The sequence below is a fragment of the Macrobrachium nipponense genome, chromosome 13 (genome assembly GCF_015104395.2).
Source record: "Macrobrachium nipponense isolate FS-2020 chromosome 13, ASM1510439v2, whole genome shotgun sequence".
Lineage (NCBI taxonomy): Eukaryota > Metazoa > Arthropoda > Malacostraca > Decapoda > Palaemonidae > Macrobrachium > Macrobrachium nipponense.
The window spans coordinates 58,921,460-58,940,654 of NC_087206.1; the positions used below are offsets into that span (position 1 = coordinate 58,921,460).

General features: G+C 38.0%; 1 protein-coding gene across 21 annotated transcripts in view; it reads right to left on the minus strand.

The window, feature by feature from the left end:
- Nucleotides 1-19,195, minus strand: part of LOC135225810 (partitioning defective 3 homolog) — a 463,764-nt gene that overhangs the window by 155,333 nt on the left and 289,236 nt on the right. For 7 of the 21 annotated variants that reach the window (XM_064265331.1, XM_064265315.1, XM_064265330.1 and 4 more), the window contains exon 1: nt 10,058-10,214. The exons of 4 other annotated variants lie outside the window; for them this stretch is intronic. The gene's annotated coding sequence lies outside the window, so the exon portion shown is untranslated. Of the gene's footprint in view, nt 1-10,057; nt 10,216-19,195 lie in introns of those variants that run through there. 10 more of the 21 variants (XM_064265324.1, XM_064265320.1, XM_064265316.1 and 7 more) reach the window with 4 other exon arrangements.

The following is a 19,195-nucleotide window of genomic DNA, read 5'->3' on the forward strand; positions in this document are numbered from 1 at the left end:
CGAAATGATCGCATGGCCTGAAGGGCAACTCCAGTCAGACTCCCCTACTCACTGGTTCTTTCATATCAATGAAATTGCGACACTTCCTAACCTACAAGTGACAACACTTATTACACACTGGTAATTCAACTTTATCGTTATTTCAAGACAGAAACCTAAATAATACGCCAGTCGTATACATACACGCTTACAAGCCACACAAACGCCCACATAGTACATGATAAATGGAACCGGCAAATCGCCCAAAATAAAACGCACAGAGAAAGTCAACTCAGAGGGATAACAGCTATATCAACTTAGCCGGGACAAAACCTACGCAAGTACTGTGATTATTTCCTGCAAATGAAAAAGTTAAATTCGCAAGACTTTGAGCTGACCCAGATCCTCGCTAGCGCGATTGCAACAGAGCAAGCGAATTGTGCTGTACTGGTGGGTTTTGTCCACCGTCTTCATCAAGGTGAATAGTGAGTAATTACTGGGAATGAAGAGAGAGAGAGAGAGAGAGATATAGAGAGAGAGAGAGAGAGAGAGCGAGAGAGAAGAAGGAGAGAAGGGTGGGGGAGAAGGGGGGGGGGAGATATCTGAAGGAGATTGTATACTGGTAGAAACGAGCGTAATTGCCAATTATGATGATGAAAGTAAATTCCATTATTCTTATTGTGGCCTGAAAGATGTCTAATATATCCTTAGCTACGAGAATTTCCCTTCAATTACCCAGCAAGGACACAGATAAATCCTTATCATCATCATCTTACAAAACCGCGTACAACTGCCTCAGAAGGATGCGAGAAATCCTTCATTTTCCGGTGAATGAGCGAAGGCTATCAAATAATAAGCATCACAAAACTATTCACTAATTACATGCCGTTACGCCCAAGTATACATACAAACATACATATAACTGTACATATATATATATATATATATATATATATATATATATATATATATATATATATATATATATACACACACACACACACACACACACATATATATATATATATATATATATATATATATATATATATATATATATATATATATATATATATATATATATATTATATATACACACAAACCTGTGTGTGCGCGTCGTTCGCGCGTGTACAAACAGTAGCTCATATAAAATGTACTCATTTCATAGCCTTTGGGGCAAATACCTGTGGTAAGTGATGAATGACAACCTTTCCGATGCCAGTGTACAAAATATAACAGTCCTCTTGCGCACCGTATAACCGGCGTTCAAGAGAAATGGTTCCTAAAAAAATGATTAGGCACAAAATAAACTTGGTCTTTAATACCTTCTGACTGTCTGGCGAGACAAAAAAAGTAATGGTATGTAGGAGCTTCATTTCCACTTCCTGCACACTGAACGTCACCTCATTTCCTTTCCATCAACTCAGATTGCAACTTTCATCTTGCATGCTTCTCTTCTTTAATAATTCACTCGTTCCTCTTATCTGTACGCAAACACTGGCCCACACACACAAACAGTGCCACTTTGTACTCATCTGTCTCGTTTAACTCTAGGCAGCAGCTGTCTTTTACAACAACAAGCACTTCACGTGGGGACGAGATAAAAATAATGATAATAGCTATCATCGTTATTACTTTAAAGTGTACAATAAAACTCCGTTAATCTCAAATTAGATTTCAATGTATCTTCGTCCTTAAACCCGTTAGCAGCTCCCCCTCCCACAGAGCCTGGCGGAAAACGAATTTCACCACGGAAAGAGAGAGGGGAAGATGGAGAGGGTTCAAAAGCTTCCCATGAGGTCGTGGCCCTTCCAAAAAGACCAAGGGACAAAGACTAGAGAGTGAACGTCGCAGCTTTTTCTTTGAAAACCACAGTCTTTTTTCACCAATTTCCAAGGAGACGTCACTTTCGCTAAGCGCCATCTTCTCGCCAACGCTTCCTTGATTCGCAGATGCGATCAAAAGATCGAAAGGCAGATGAACAGAAATGTAGGAAGAATGACAATAAATAACCATACTATTGGCAACGAATTATATTACCGATAACTATACGAATTTTCCTTTGAAAAGGCTGACAGAAACGCGTTATCATCTCAGAAAAACAAGAACACTTTCTCGTGTGGGTCATTTTCTTTTTCGTCCCCAGTGTCCTTGACATTTAACCAAACCAAAATATACCAAGTGCTCATAACTACACTGTATACTAATGCTACTGTTATGCTTACCGGTATCGACGCTATTAACCTTATTTTTACGCGTTATGTATATATATATATATATATATATATATATATATATATATATATATATATATATATATATATATATATATATATATATATATATATATATATATATATAGATATATATATAGAAATAAAAATCATATCATGATATAAAATAGTTCAAGAGAGCATACACGAACACTACAGATTAGTAAAACTATAGATTCCTGCACTCCCAACATTTTACAAGACTTAAAATTGGCATAAAACCGAAAATATTCAACATGCAACGCATCACAGTACAAAACCCAGAGTAAATTACGTGCGTGTTTCCCAACGCGCAATTACGCGCTATGGGTAATTACCGTAATTACTTGAAAGATCAGCATAAGAAAGTAGTCTAGGTAATGACATTTAGTCAGTCATAATAAAACACACGAGAAAACACCGTCCACAAATAAATCTTCACAAGACAATTGAGAGCAAATACGCACAGAATTGTCTCCTGTCCAAAATATGTTGGTGAACTGTTCGAAGAGAGTTCGAAATAAAGTTATAACAAATTCTGATAAGTCACCAGAGCTTAACTGAAGGTTTTTAGTTCCGAAGTTACATCACTTCTAACATATCGTAACGTTTCTTCGCTCATGTAAGACATCTACATCATTCAACTAGCGTTTAGCTATCGAGCCTCCTGCGTACATGAATATTCATAATTGCAATAACCACGGACTATAATTACAGTGCTGTGTACTAGACTTTTGCAAAGTCATATATTCCATTCCCTAGTGCGGTGAGGGCGGGCGCCGACGCATTCTCTGCAGATCTGTTCGTCGATTTCACTTTCACTTCGAACAGATATTTACAAGTATGCGAACGGCAGTTGAAAATGAGAGATTATCACTTTTCAGTGGTCATTCTTTGGTCATCCCTGTCTTCGACAAGTACTGTAACCTTCCTATTTTGGAAGGCCAGGCCTATAACTTATTATTACAGGACTGAATCTTACTTTCTTCCAGGTTTCAGTGGTGGATTAAAAAGGGGCATCAGGTTGCATTTTAGAAGGGAAACATATCACCATGACAAAGCTGCTTCAACACGATTTCCACAGGTCAAAAAGCGTTCTTGATGGCGAAAAGAAACTCAAGTGGCAATTCAATATCCTCATCCACAAATCTATATATATATATATCCTACAGAAATCTTTCGATGCTATTTGATACTAGATTTACTAGTTTCTGTTGCTGAATTTACTATCAGTAGTTAAACTTTGTTGTCATCACTGATGTTTGTTATCAATAACGCCTGTATGCTATTCCAGTCCACAATCTGATAAAAGAAAAAGGGAAGAATGCTCAAACAGCAAAATAAATGGCAACATGCATTAAGGATAGAATTTGAACATCAAAACGAGATCCTGAGCCGTGGGAAGATGGATACGGGGATGGCGGTGTGGGGAGGGGAGGGGACAGGGGCAGGGGGAAAACAGCGAGCAATTACCGCGTGTAGTCACCATTCGTGACTCTGCTATCCAGTAACTGGTCCGGTAATTCCAACCACAAGTAAGTACAAGAATGACACCACTCCACCCACAGCATTCACTGATGCACATTCCATAAAAAGAAAGTCAGATTCCACGTTTGTTCGAGAGTTAGATTGTAAACACCTTGAACAGCAATCTTTGTGAACAAGTTTCTACCATCAACTATGAACATTTCTAGGTCCGTCCCAGTGTTACACCATACAAAATACGCACATACACACGTCCACGCGCGTGTATTAACTGTCGCTACAATGGTTCCATCCGGTGTGGTAAGGCGTCGAGGATGTCTCATGTATACATTGAGACGGCGCACAGATCACTCACATCTGCAATTTCATTTTCTCTCTACCCCGGATGAATTCTCAATAACCAAATGTTATCATGGATTCTAAGCCAGTGAGTAAGTTCAACAAAGGCTTATTGAATTGTAAGTGAACTTGCCTATACCAATCCCTTCCTCGACCTTGGATCAAACTCAGGGATTCCTTAGTTGGGAGTCAAAAGATTCTACCACTGTACTACAAGGACGAGAGAGAGAGAGAGAGAGAGAGAGAGAGAGAGAGAGAGAGAGAGAGAGAGAGAGAGGCAAGTATTTTGGGATTCATCAAGTCAAATAGTCAAATCGTCAGCCAGTACACAAAGAATCGCAATATCATGAAAGTCACCTTCTCCCCGTCCTTTCACGAACGCACTCAAGTAGGACAGATATCCTTAGACGGGAAAGAGATATCTCGAAGAAGGTCGAGACACAGGAACAGACACCAATACGAGGCAAGGCCGTTCTCCAGGTTTCTTCCACATTTCCCTTGTAATACAGTGATTACAAAATAAGAAGACAGCCCAAGAGAAGGCGCTGCTACTGTCACTCGAAAGATTCCATCACAGTTTTTGGGAATTGTCAATGTCATCACAGCGGTAATGACTTGTCAATGAAAAAGATCGATAGGGCTCACGAGTGTTATGAGCTGTCCTTTTCTGTTGAAGTTATTCTGAAAAGTTGCAAATTACTTAAAACTCAAGCATCACCTTTGAATTTCGAAAAACGAATCTTCAGAATCATTAAGCCACTTTAATAATAAGGATGACTTGACGCCCTTTTCAAATCATGGTTATTTTACGGTATCTTGACCTAACTAGTAATGTATATTCCTTTAAAAATTGATTTTGGCTACCCTAATATTAACAAAACAACTCCTACCTGATCTTGATGCGTTCGACATTTTTGTGTACCTCAACACCAAAAATAAGAAATAAAAAAAAGTGAACATCGACAACAAAGCGCCGCGAACTTTCTTGTCGCTTTCTAGAAGCCTAAATCCTTAAAACACACTAAAACACAATAGACTCGGCGCTTTTCCTCTCATGACTACACCAACTGACACTTCATTACTGGTTTTCTTTCAGATTCAACGACAGACAGCATCTTTCTATTTGTTTAACGATCAGCCCTAGGCAACTTAACTACCAATAAATAACACACTCTCTCTCCGTGAAATGAAAGCACCAGACCCATCATTCATTCTCGAACGAAAATGGTAGTAAAAAAAAAAAGTTAACAATTAAACCATTCGAAAGCCCTAAACTTACAATTTATAAGTAAAAGGAGGGAAATATATCTTCTCGTGTTTTGGTCCATTTGTTATGGTTTTAATGATTTACTTCGCTGTTATAACAGCAAAGTAATACATCAAAGCCATACAACAAAGGACCAACATATTCGCAGATATATTCATTAATATCACGAACAGATGATGTGTAGACCACCAAAAGTACGTATTACACTATGTACCGTGTCTGTTCAAAATTTACGAACATTATATCAAAGCAGTAAACCTACAAGGTCATCAACTCGCGGAGCAAGATTCTGCAGCAAAGGCAGCAAGACAGAGGTCTCAAAAAATATTATCTGGCTCAATTGCAACAATAGATGAATGTGGGCACATGATGAAATATGAACGTAGAGCACGAAATGCTGGTACTACTCATTCAGTAGTCTCTGTTACATGGACCACAATACTTCCAGTGATCCAACTGTAACAACATTAAATATACACAGATGGCAGCCACAGTAACAATGACGTCAATAAATTGCAGAAGAAAAAAAAAACACTTAAAATTAGAGATCTGAAGATCTATTTTGAGCTTTTGGGACAGTCGAAGGAAGGAAACAAAACAGGATCTTTGTAGTAACTTTTAGAATCATAACTTCAGTATCCAGATTTTCCAGACTATTCTGGCACAGAAGTAATCACAACAAACAGTACGAAAGCATGATAAAAATGCTGCACTTTGTAATATCTGTAACCATACGAAAATTAATTCGTCATTATCATCATCACCGTCACCATTACCAGTTGTGATTGTGATGGTGATGATGAAAACGACGAAGAATTATCAGTGGAAGTCGCAGACGTAGTACCATAAAACTGAAACATGAAACTTCTCACTATGACCATTTAAGGAAAGTACTGAATGTGAAAGTCAAGGTGTCACAGAATACTGATACCTTTCCGACATAGTGTGCAGAGACAACCTTCAAGTCACCTTCAGGGGGCAATGTTGGCTCTGACATTCACTGACAACGGTTCAGCCATGGGAAGCTACTGATGGAGATACTGATTTGTCAATGGTCTATGTAAAGTAACTCAAAAAGTAAAGCACGAGTAGCCTACACACAAATAAAAATATATTGAACTGAAAACAAAACGCACTCCGACTCCACGCATTCCGCCAATAATAATTAGAAAATAATACGCTATTGTAGGTGCAACTGCCTGATGCTGTGAAGTTTTCTATCCTGGAGTCATCCTTGACTTAGCCGACAGAGACTGAAGAAGACAGGGACTGTCGTCTTGTTTATCTCAGAAGTCACTTCCCTTTATGCAATATGACTCACTGGTGATTAATAATAATAATAATAGTAATATAATAATAGCATCTAAACCAAAGTGACCCGGTCTCGGTGAGAACATCTGCATGACCAACTGGCAAGTGATATAAAATCAGTACGAACAGAAGAAACGCTGGAGAAGGTTTTTAAACCTTAAAACCGTAACCTTATTCCACTCAACACCCACAGCCTGTATCTAAAGGCGCCGATGGCGTCCTTCGACAGTGCACATATCCCTTGGAATTCTAATCATCCTGCAGCCTCTTGCCAGGACGAAGGTAGGTTCTCTTACGTCAAGAGGGCGAGAATCATTACCACGAAAATATTTAGCATCACCATATCTCTCTCTCTCTCTCTCTCTCTCTCTCTCTGCTCTCTCTCTCTCATTCCTCTCTCTCCTCTCTCTCTATATGTATTATATATATATATATATATAGATATATAATAGAAATATATATGTATATTATATATAGTATATACATTATTATATATATATATATATATATATTACATATATATTATTATAATTTATATTATAATAAAGTTAGTATATTATACAGTACTCACATTTGAAACTCACACAATTTCTTATAAACATCAAGAAACCAACATAAAAGAGAAGAAAAACAAGGCACTGCAACAATGCGTAAATTGAGCAGCTCTGCACGAAACTTGGGATATAAAAGAGCTGAAGAGAAACAGCAACGAAGAGGATTGCGAGCGAGTGGTCTCTTATCTCAGCTGTAAATAAACATAGGATCTTAGAAGTTTGATACTTTAATGAGATACAAAATAAAAGAAAATACAGAATATGATTAATGTGAAAGAAAAATGGCAACGTAAAATCACTGTCAGAAGCTGAATTAAAACCCATTTTATCCCGTTCGTAATCCTCTTCATTCCCAATTAGAATTATCATATTGATTGCCAAGACATAAAATAAATTGAGGATTGCACGGTAGCACATAGAAGAAAATAATACGGAATTATTCAAAGTTCAATTAAATACAAAAGCTGCAATATTACACACCACACACATATAATTTGTGTGCATGTATGCATGCATATATCTATATATATATATATATATATATATATATATATATATATATATATATATCTATATATATACACACACGCACACACACACCACACACACACACACACACTATATATATATATATATATATATATATATATATATATATATATATTATATATATATATATATTTGATAAGTGTGGAAGCCAGTCCACCGAAATATAGTCCTTAGCTTTAAACCAGAGTGTTTTAATGGGCCTTTTATACTTGACACGTATCCCGTTTTAACAGAAAGAATGTTTATTTACACACATATAAACACACAAACACACCCACACACCACACATCACAACACACATATTATATAATTAGAACTTATATATATATATATATATAATATATATATATATATATATAGAATAATATATACATATATCTATATATTATATCTATATATAATAATTATAATAGACATATATACGTGTGTATAGAACCAAGATAAGAACACGCACCGTAACATCAAACAACAGCAACAACAAAAGGAGAAAAACTCCTCCAACCTCCGACAGCTAAACTTCGAGAGAACTATCAGAGAAAAGCTGTTAGCAAAGAATCTGAGCTTTGCTGAAGATGACACAGACGATCGCCCTTAGGATTTCCGAAGATAACAAAGACTGGGATGTGGAAAGAACTGAAATCTCCGAGATTGCAAGGGATTACACAAGGGATTGAGGAGATCACAGGACTGACCGAGGTTAATCTATGCCTTTCAGAACATTCTTCCCGCATCTCAATCCAGAGAACTAGCTAGAGAATGGAGCTGTGCTGGTATCGGTGTCGCTTATAATTATATTAGATTCTTTATATTACTTATAAATATGGACAAAACATTGCTTGGCAAAAACGCGCAACTGTATCACTTAGCATTTACTACCACTTCTACAAAACAGCAATCTATAAAGTTTACTAATTCCATTTTTTAAACACATATATCCAATAGAAAACAATTCATATTAACAGTATAAAAAAGTTCATATGTAGTATTTACAAGAAAGCGGTCCAAAAAGACATCCCATATTTTTTTAATGGTTTCCAAAAAATCTAATAATACTGAAATTAAATTCGAAAAACTCAACAAAGATATCTTAGCTACATCTCAGCCGTAGTAATAAAGTTAATACAGTAACTGATTCCAATACATATCCGACAATGCGAAAACTTGAGAGAGAGAGAGAGAGAGAGAGAGAGAGAGAGAGAGAGAGAGAGAGAGAGAGAGAGAGGTAGGTTCGCTACCAGATCATTTATACAGCACTTATAAACGGGATGTTCTCACCTTCTGACAAAAGGTTCTCCAAATAAAAAGGGTATTATATAACAGCAACATTTCACAGTTTCCACTCTGTCTGTCCGCGCCTAATGCTATACTCTGTTCTCCCTCTGCCAACAAAGCAAAAGAGCGGTCACCTTCATGACGGTTTACAGGTGCCGCCTTTTTTCGATTTTTCCCCAGCATTTCCTTCAAATCCGCTCAACCACACTTCCTCCTTTTTTGAACGGATACCTTTCACATTCTTGAAAGGAGTGCAGGTGTCCTTTTCAAAACAAAAGCACATTGGAAGTAAACGACCTTCTACCATCGTTCAACGTGCAAAAAAAAAATAAAAATAAAAAAACCTCCATCAAAATGACACATTGCAATTATCATCACGCCCATTTTTCGTTTCCAAACTTCTCAACGAACGAGCCATACTGGTGAAGGGAAATAGAGGAAGGCATATTAAATGGCACATCTTTTACGCGCATGAATATTTCATATGCTAAATGTGCAAAAATATTTATGTACAGCACAAGTTACAGCGATAACTTTGCAAGGTTCCCATTGCTCATTTCACAGCACATATTACAAAAAATATGAGGAAATGAGACTAACTCCACAAAATTTCCATATTCGTTGTTATTTTAATCTTTCAAATATATGTTTCCTGTACGTAAATGTAATTTATGTAATGATTACACGAGACAGGTCATCCGTAATTAAACACAGAATATGAGTCTCTTTAAAAATTATGGTTAGTCGAATTTGATAAATGATGAAAGTAAACAGCAACTGATAATAATCACATAGTAGACAACAATTTCACAATGAACAATTCTGAATTACAGTTTTCAAGAATTTTCTGAGTAAGAACATTTTTCCAAACAAACAATGCATACACCGTAGTACTCTCTACCACGTGAAAACCAAAACTTTGGGAAGATCCATTTTTCAAGAATGCTCTTTGTCAACGACGGCTGCTACCAATGGCACAAAGCTCTCATACCCCTGAGCGCGTTTTTCCCATCGGGGACCTCAGAAAGAAAATGGAAACTCGCCCATACCGGTAAAGCTACCCACGGAGTTAGTCATTCGCCTAGAGGCCACAACGCCCTCCTCCTACAGCCGACGCAGTAAGTCGTCAGTCGCACTTCATCAATCACACCTATTGCAAAAGCGAATCCTAATGAACACAGCAGCGAGGACGAGGGTTTTGCGAGAGTGCCTTTCGAGTGCCATCGAGATTCTCTTGACATATTCGTTCACACGTCGCCTTTGCAATGCGGGGCAAATGCAACGGGGCTTCTCGTGTGACGCAATAAGGTCCATTGTTTGTTCCTTGGCCGAATGCCCCGGGATATCGCACATTCATTATGGAGTAATGCGATCACACGAATGCTTATTTTTTTAGGTGCAATATAATGGTGCGCAATGTGCCGTCACACCTCTTTCATATTGTGCGCATTTAAATAAAAAGTAGGCTGTATTCGAATTAATTTCTTATTAAATCTCTATTTTGTTTTTTTCTACACGGACATTGTTAACCGGCTTGTGTCATATGCTGACCTTAGTAATGAGCAAAAGGTAAACATACGGGTTGAACATAGAGAAGTACACTTTAAATTTCAACTTGCACACGCACGCACGCGCACAGACACCAACAGGTACCATCAACACGCACGCTTAAATAAAGTTTTTTGTAGCTTCACAAAAATAAAACTACAATGAACAAACACAGCCGGCAAATAGGCACATACTTAACTAAAGGAATAATTACAAGGAAAATCAGGCAGAAACCAGCAACCAGAATAAGGCGCAAGAGACGGATGAAAAAGAAAAAGAAAGCAAACTGTAAGAAGACTAACGAAAGATATTTGACAAACAATTGCAAACGCCGGCTAACGACGCCCAACCAGGACGTCAAAGGAAGGTGAAATAGGGGACGGACGAATGAGTAGAAGTGGTATAGAAACCATGACGGTAGTGGGAGGAAGGGAAGGGGGTGGGGGAGCGGTAAGAGAGAAGAGAATAAATCTACAGAAGGAGGTAGAGACTGGAGGGGGGAGGGGAGGAGAGCGTCTGACTGTGCATGACCCGAGGCGATGTTCGGCCTTGCAGTTGCATAACGCCTCGGGTGCAGGATCAGAGCCCATCATCTCTCGCTCAATATTACAGGCCCTTAACCATTCAGTTGCATCAGCGTCACATTAGCTAATAATAACTTATTGTCATCAACGTAACTTATGTAACAACAATAACAATAAATAAAAATAAACATTTTCCACATAAAGCCATTTTCCATAAACGTGGAGGATTCTGAGGAAAAATGAACGTTCACTTTTAATTGCAGAATCGAGGATCAACCTAAATACACAACAATTTCAAATATTAATCGTCTCATCGACCCACACAGAAGGTCGATTGTTATTGTAATATTCATTACAGTGACGACCTCCACCTCTTTGTTGGTTAATTTCTCTAAGAAATTCAAATTTCTCGACACCAACAAAGAGGCCATTTTGAAAAGGTATCAATTCACACCGTCACCTCTAATAAATATAATCACCTTGAATAGAAAACCGAGGCTTGAAAATAACACGAAATCAGAGCAAGGCCAAATTTTGAAGAATGACTATTCTAGATGTTCAGCAAAACAAGGTTGATAACGCACACTTCACACACACACACACACACACACACACACACACACACACACACACAACACACACACACACACACACATATATATAATATAATATTATTATTTATTTAATATATATATATAATTATATATATATAGATATATAATATATAAATATATATATATATTATATATATATATATATATATATATAATATATATCTCCAGCAAGATGAGACCCTAGAGATATTGGTCGAAATATAGTAGCTTACTCAGTGTTCATAATTTTCTAAAAAAAAAAAAAAAAAAAAAAAAAAAAACAACTTAACAATTCCCCAACATTTTAATTAGTATTTCGAACAAAAAACAAGCAATACAGACACGAGTCTATGGTATTCACGTTTCTACGTATATAAAATCTTATTTTTCAAAGGTATGAAGTTAATCGTCCTCCCGATTTCAAGTATTCATAGTTCAGGTCGTAAATTACTTAATTATAATTTTGGCCTGGAAAGTACGACCTATCAAAATGTAAAGCACAGCCCCAAATGCCTCATGAAGAGTTGCATATGTGAACCAATTTGCAAAGGTTACGAGCAGCCACTTGGGAAGCCTTGGTGAACATATACGCATAGAAACTTTCGAAGTTTACACATATATAAACAAATGCATGTATGTGCAAATGACCAGCATCACGTGCAACTTGATCGTTTCTTCAACAAGGTGTCGGAAATCGTTTGGTGAGCCCAGCATTCTTACGGCCATGTATTTTCTACATGATAAAAACATACGTTTAATCTCTCTCTCTCTCTCTCTCTCTCTCTCTCTCTCTCTCTCTCTCTCTCTCTCTCTCTCTCTCTCTCTCATTACACATCTATCAAGAATTTTCATGCACGTATGCGTGGCCAGTAGACCGAACAGTTGTTCTTCCTTCAGAAAAAAAAACAATAAAAATGAAATAAAGAAATACGCAATATATCTACAGCAAAAATAACCAACGGTGACATTTGTTTGTGATTGGCCTAACGGAATTTAGATGGGTGTTGATAATAAAATTTCGGTTTGATTATAATAGTCTAAAGATACACAAGAAGAAAAACAGCAGTTTTAAAAGGCTTTGCACCTGTTTGTTACAGGAGCTTACCTGAACTGCAATTTCCTTAAATTAGAGAGATATAAAAGTAGGTCAACGTTTTTCTTTTTCGTTTCTCTAATATTTCCATTGGGGGACTCGACTCGAGTTATGATCCTTATACGTGACACATTCAAGAGAGAGAGAGAGAGAGAGAGAGAGAGAGAGAGAGAGAGAGAGAGAGAGAGAGAGAGAGAGAGGATGGACTGAAAATGATACAGACATTTCAACCTAAGACGTGACAACAAATTCGTGATTGCTGTCTCATTGTAGTTTGAAAGCAATAACGCTGCAATTTACTGGATCTTATGTAGTCCAATATAAGCTCTGAGAATGTTAATCAAACCTTGATATTTCTTTAGTTGTCTAGCCAATCTTCATTACTATTATTGCAAGTATACGGATACACATACGCCATATATATTATATACATATATAATATATATATATATATATACTATATATATATAATATATATTATTATATTATATATATATATCTATATCTTTATATATAGAATATAAATATAGTAAGATTATATATATAGAGGTTAATATATAGCATATGATATATATATATCTATATGTATATGTATGTATATATATATATATGTGTGTGTGTGTGTGTGTGTGTGTCTGTGTGGCCCTTATTCCATCATCACCATCAATGATATCTTTGCCATTTTCATGAGCAATTCGTAATGAAGCATTCTTCGAAAAGGATTTTTTTTTTCTGATGAAACTGCCTATTGTCTCAAACCTTGAAATTAATGCTGAAAAGTGTGGCAGACCCCAGAAGAAGAAACTTACAAGACTATAGAGTAAAAGGAGCTTCCATTTTTCTAAGTCTCTTCCCTTCTGCAAAAACTCCCTCGCCATCCCATTCTTCTCAGACATGAGAATCCTAAAGGAGGAAGAGGGAGGGGGGAGAGGGGGCGACCTTGAGACAACTACTCAAAAATACTCGTGGAAATAAGACCCCCACCGGAAGTAAATCATCAGCAGGTAAATCGTCTCGCATCCAGCTACTTTTAACACATTCGCCTACACGACCACCAACTACGTTATTTGTCGCTTTGTCCGGCAAAGCTAAACTTTTTACATCGCCAATAATATGTCTACCTTTCCCCCTCTCTAAAGATTATACAGACGGAGGCAACCATCGCCTCATCTAACCTTGAAACAATATATGTTGAAAAATGAGTCTCAGATAGGTTTAGCCCTAACTCCAAGACTCTCTCTCTCTCTCACTCTCTCTCTCTCTCTCTCACTTTCTCTCTCTCTCTCTCTCTCTCAACATGAAAACTTGTCACATCTCAATCGACCACATACACAAATATGACAATTCTTATAAACGATTGTAATTGTTATAAAGCCAAAAATATCTATACAGATTTATTAAAAATCGTATTCCTACGTCATTCTCCCACAATCATCTTTGGCTGGTTTCATCACGCACAGTTTGCACGGAAATCTTGCTTTGATTTAAAGGTACAATGTGACCAAATTTTATACTACGATATCTCTGCTGTTCAGAGGAGCATGCTAAAGAACATTTTAGTAAGGTCTGAGAAAACATTTACAAGGTCAGCATCAAGACAGGAATTCGAACACACTCACTTCTTAAAAAGGAACACGCTACTGCGCGTGAGCACACATTACTTCGCCCTGCATGTATCTATTCATAAAATATCTTGGACGAATCTCGTCAGCCACACGCATACACAAACACTAAAGCACACACACTAAAACACACACACACACACACACACACACAAAACACACACACATATATATATATATATATATATATATATATATGTGTGTGTGTGTGTGTGTGTGTGTGTGTGTCTGTGTGTTTGCGGGCGCGCACGAGTAAAGGCTTTTAAGTTCACTGAAAAATAGAGGGAACCAATCTAAATCAACGGTATAATCCAGTCAAGGCATAAGAACACACGGCCTAAATTTCTTACCGATGCGACAACAGTTACTATCAACAGCAGGAGGTGTGGGATTCAGTACTACCAGGCATTTTGATATGCTTTTCTGTAGCTTGCTCAAAACCCTCCATTTTAAACGGCCCTCCAAAACCAAGTGATCTTCCCCAAATGCAGTGTGCGACCACCGTTGCACAAACTTGAAGTTCTTGAGCATTGCACATCGACTGAGCGTCCGACAAGACGCATTCCAGCGTTGAGAATGACCACAAAATTCCGGCTCATTAACTCAGGCGCCTATAAATAAACGTCATTTAGCAAATGCGCGCTGCTTGAGTGACCTATTTACCCACCCAGCATTTACCAGTTACCAACAAAAGCCTTCAAAACCAACTACAAAAGTCCCCGGTACCAAATGAACAAATCAGCCATGAAAGCATCCGCTAACGTGAAGAGAAGTATTTTGAAACATACATATCAACGGATGCCAAATATTTCAATAAACACCGATAGTTGCGCCTAGCTAAAACCGCTTACTTATCTTTCCTCTGGATAAAAAAATAGGATATGACAGACGAAAATATTCAAATAAGAGATGGTGATAATGACTTGTATGCCGAATAAGGAATTACTTCTGCACTCTCACTTTTTGGGTAAGCCTTTCTACATACGACTCTTAGGCAACCGTAAGTTCTCCAGAGAGAGAGAGAGAGAGAGAGAGAGAGAGAGAGAGAGAGAGAGAGAGAGAGAGAGAGAGAGAGAGAGAGAGAGAGAGAGAGAGAGAGACGTTGGATCAGCTGGATTTGGACTTCTTTAACGTTGACTCAGTCCACAAGGGAAATCCGTCTGCGGGCTGTTAAATTTCGAAGGCCACAAGCGATAAACCTTCACTAACTCCTCACATCATAACTCATATTACCTGTATATTCCGTTAACAATTAGCTTTTTATCTCCTTCAAGGAGAATATGGGAGGTAAGACCACAAACGAATTTTCTATGTAAGGGATTTTCAAAGAATAATTCACCGTATCTACAACGAGAGAGAGAGAGAGAGAGAGAGAGAGAGAGAGAGAGAGAGAGAACAACTTCAAGACTAACCTTAAATATAGACACTCGTTCTTCTGGATTTGCTTAAGTAATAAAGAACCCTGACACCATCCCTACTCAAACACACAATATCCTACAGCTGCTTTTAGCAATATGAAAAGAGGGAAGGAAGAGGTATTAGGATGCGGTGATGGTTGTGGTTAAATTATCCCTTTATATATACACCAATCTAACCGAGAATGCTTGTGCTTCGTCATTAGCACTCACAGCCTCTAACCTGTGGAGCTGACGACACTCTCCCTGCATTTCAATCTTGACCCACACCTAAAGACAGGTACACAACTTACTAACTATCTTCCCAGACGAGCAAAGAAGTCGCACCATTTCTACGACCACAAAACAAGGTGCATTTCTAACCCAATGTGGACCTTGTATCTAATTCCCGAATCAGATTTGACAACATTGCTTTCAGTAATGTCCGCATCCACCCACATAGTAGAGTAAAATGTTCCACGCAATACGAAGTGGAACTATCTACAGATAATATCCCAATTAAAAGTTTTTTTTTAATATGTAGAAAATCACTACCCATGGCCGTAACAATGATCAAGTCATCTAGCATGTGAACACAAAATTCATGGGTTGTGATGAATCTGATGGCAGCTTTTATTAGAATAGAAATAAGCGGGTGGTTGTATATTCTGCATTCACGGAGGTCTCTCTCTCGCGTTGCTCAGTGGCTGACACCAAAGTGATGTATGCTGGATGGGGGCTCGCTGATGAAATCTGATTGCATGGCATCTCAGACCTTTTCTTATTTGTTTGTCTAGCTACAAATACAAAGGCCAAGTATTACACACATAAAGTAGTACTACATAATATTAGATATGCACGGCTTCCTTTTTTGTGTGACTGTGTGTGAAAAAAAGGTATGACACAAAAAAAATACTGTAAGCACTACATATAATGTTTTTCTCCTGAAGTGCAAAAGAAGCCGATACAGACACAGCCTCTCCAAACATCGCAAAATAATATCTACCAAAACCTTTCAATCAAGCCTATGAGACGCAAAAGCAGCTTTAAACAATCAAAGTACAGCAGATATAAAGTAAGGCTTTTACATCGCGAAACATCCAACAAAGCCTTCCATCAAGGCCACATGATTTCACAATCTGAAATCAAAACAGAGAACACAAATCTGGAATGGAAAAGCTATTTGAAGACTTCACACAGAGAAAAATTGTTGCTACTTTCACCGTCAGAACCTCGTCCCAGAGACTCAAAAACCTCAAAGAAGGTAAAATCCATTTTATATCAATAAACGAGACGGTAAGTCGGTCATCGCACAGCTATTAAAGAGAGAAATCCACATTCATCCGTATCTCTTTAACCAGGACGCAGGCACGTTTCTTCATTTAGATTTTTCAACTCAACAGCACCATCATTATCATTAAAATGACTCGTAGTTTACACGGGGCAGAAAACGAAAAATACGTGGATTAGTAATAAGCGTCTTGGTGTCAGATATGAGTCAACCTGATTTAGTCGTTTTCATACCTCAAGTGCATCTCTCTCTCTCTCTCTCTCTCTCTCTCTCTCTCTCTCTCAATACACCACTAATACAGTAATTTGCACGAAATGTATGTACACCACAAAATTAGTTTTCTGTCAAGTTTTATCCGCCTGGGGACACCTTTCAGTGTCATGAGCGAGCACCTCAGGTTCAGGAAAGCTCAGAAGGCAAGTCGAAACAAACTCCTGTTCAACTCCCCCACCTGGAAAATCAATAAGGCGATTCACCTCACAATGAACCCCACAGACTGTAACAGAGATTGATGGAAGTGCATGTTTTGTTTGGCATATAAAAAGTTTGTCATATATCTTTTTCCGGATAATGTCATTCAGAAATGTACTACGATCCGACCTGCAAACTGAACTTAAAATTATACCAATCTAATTAACAGATGAACGCACAAAATCTAAAATCCTGGCTTTATTTTTGGGAAGGAAAGGCCGTTGGGACGGACTTGGTTTTGTCCAGTCCTGCTGTTGTTACAGTCCGCCAACCCCAACTCGTGTATAACCTCATACCAGGAGAGCGAATTCGACAAACATGTTCAGTTGTTACAATATGCAATTCCAAAGGCATATACCACTTGATATACACTTCCTTAATTTATCAGTGATCAGTAACCGCAATGTAATGGATGACAACGAATTTTTCTGTTCATCTATTGTACGAATATTTCGGTTGTCATTTATTTTTAGCCGATTGCAAAATCAGCCCATGATCACAGTATGAATGTTTTTTTTTGCAGACATACACATTTGTACACGAAATATTTTCCACGCTGAAAACCTGAACACATCCACGCCCTCGAACAACTCCCCCATCCCACACACAATCCTATTCAAGTCGACCATCCACTGAGAATAAAATGGGAATAAAAGGTCACATTGCACAACCCCACTGACAAATCATCCCGCAACAGCATCCTTTCCTTTCCTTTCTCTCCAATGATACTGAGATGCCAGATACCCCTTGTAATGAATCAACCTTACCTACCTGTTTGCAAACGTCAGCGTCAATTAGCAGAGCTCCAACCACTGCGTGTCTTTCGTTATAGTTTTTCGTATGCAGTGAATGAATGTAAGACATTTTTTTATGAATTTCAATTCACTTCAAATCATGTACAAGCACTTATTATTTTCTAGCATCAATAACCACTGACGTCATTCCAGTGTACAAAAAAATACCAATCAACCATCATCCATCCGTGATGACAACCAACGTTGGACGCCCTTAATAATCCCCCAAAACCTTCTTTTGCTTGCCTTCCCAACGAAGTGGGTAAGCAAGTGAAAACGCTTAAAAGGTGACTAGCAATAAACGAGAGAGTCTGGGTCAAACACCTCTTAAGTACTACTGTGTAACAGCGTGGCGTGAGGAGTCGCTGAAGAGACCCAGTGTTCATAACAAAAACAATGTTGCAGCACAATCTCTCTTCCTGTTACTCTACTGCACAGCCACACTCAAAAACACGAACGCATACATACATACTGTTGAGAGAGAGAGAGAAGAGAGAGAGAGGAGAGAGAGAGAGAGAGAGAGAGAGAGGAGAGTGTTACCATAACCGAAAGGTTAAATGACCGGAAACGAGGAGGATGCGGCGGAAAAGGTGTTTCCGTACGAGACCAAGAGCGTCGTCATGAAAACGAAAGACAGGAAGAAAGATCCAACGGAAGATACGAAAGACGGTAACCACACCACACCTGCACACTTTCACAGGCGCATGAGAAAACCTTCTCTACACTGAACAATCAGGACCATGTCAAATAATGATTATAATTTAATCCTATGAATTGCGCATCGAAAAGCAAAACTGGTATATTTTCCCTTTAAACGTGCAATGCGAAAAATACCAAAATCCAGTGTGGAGAAAACG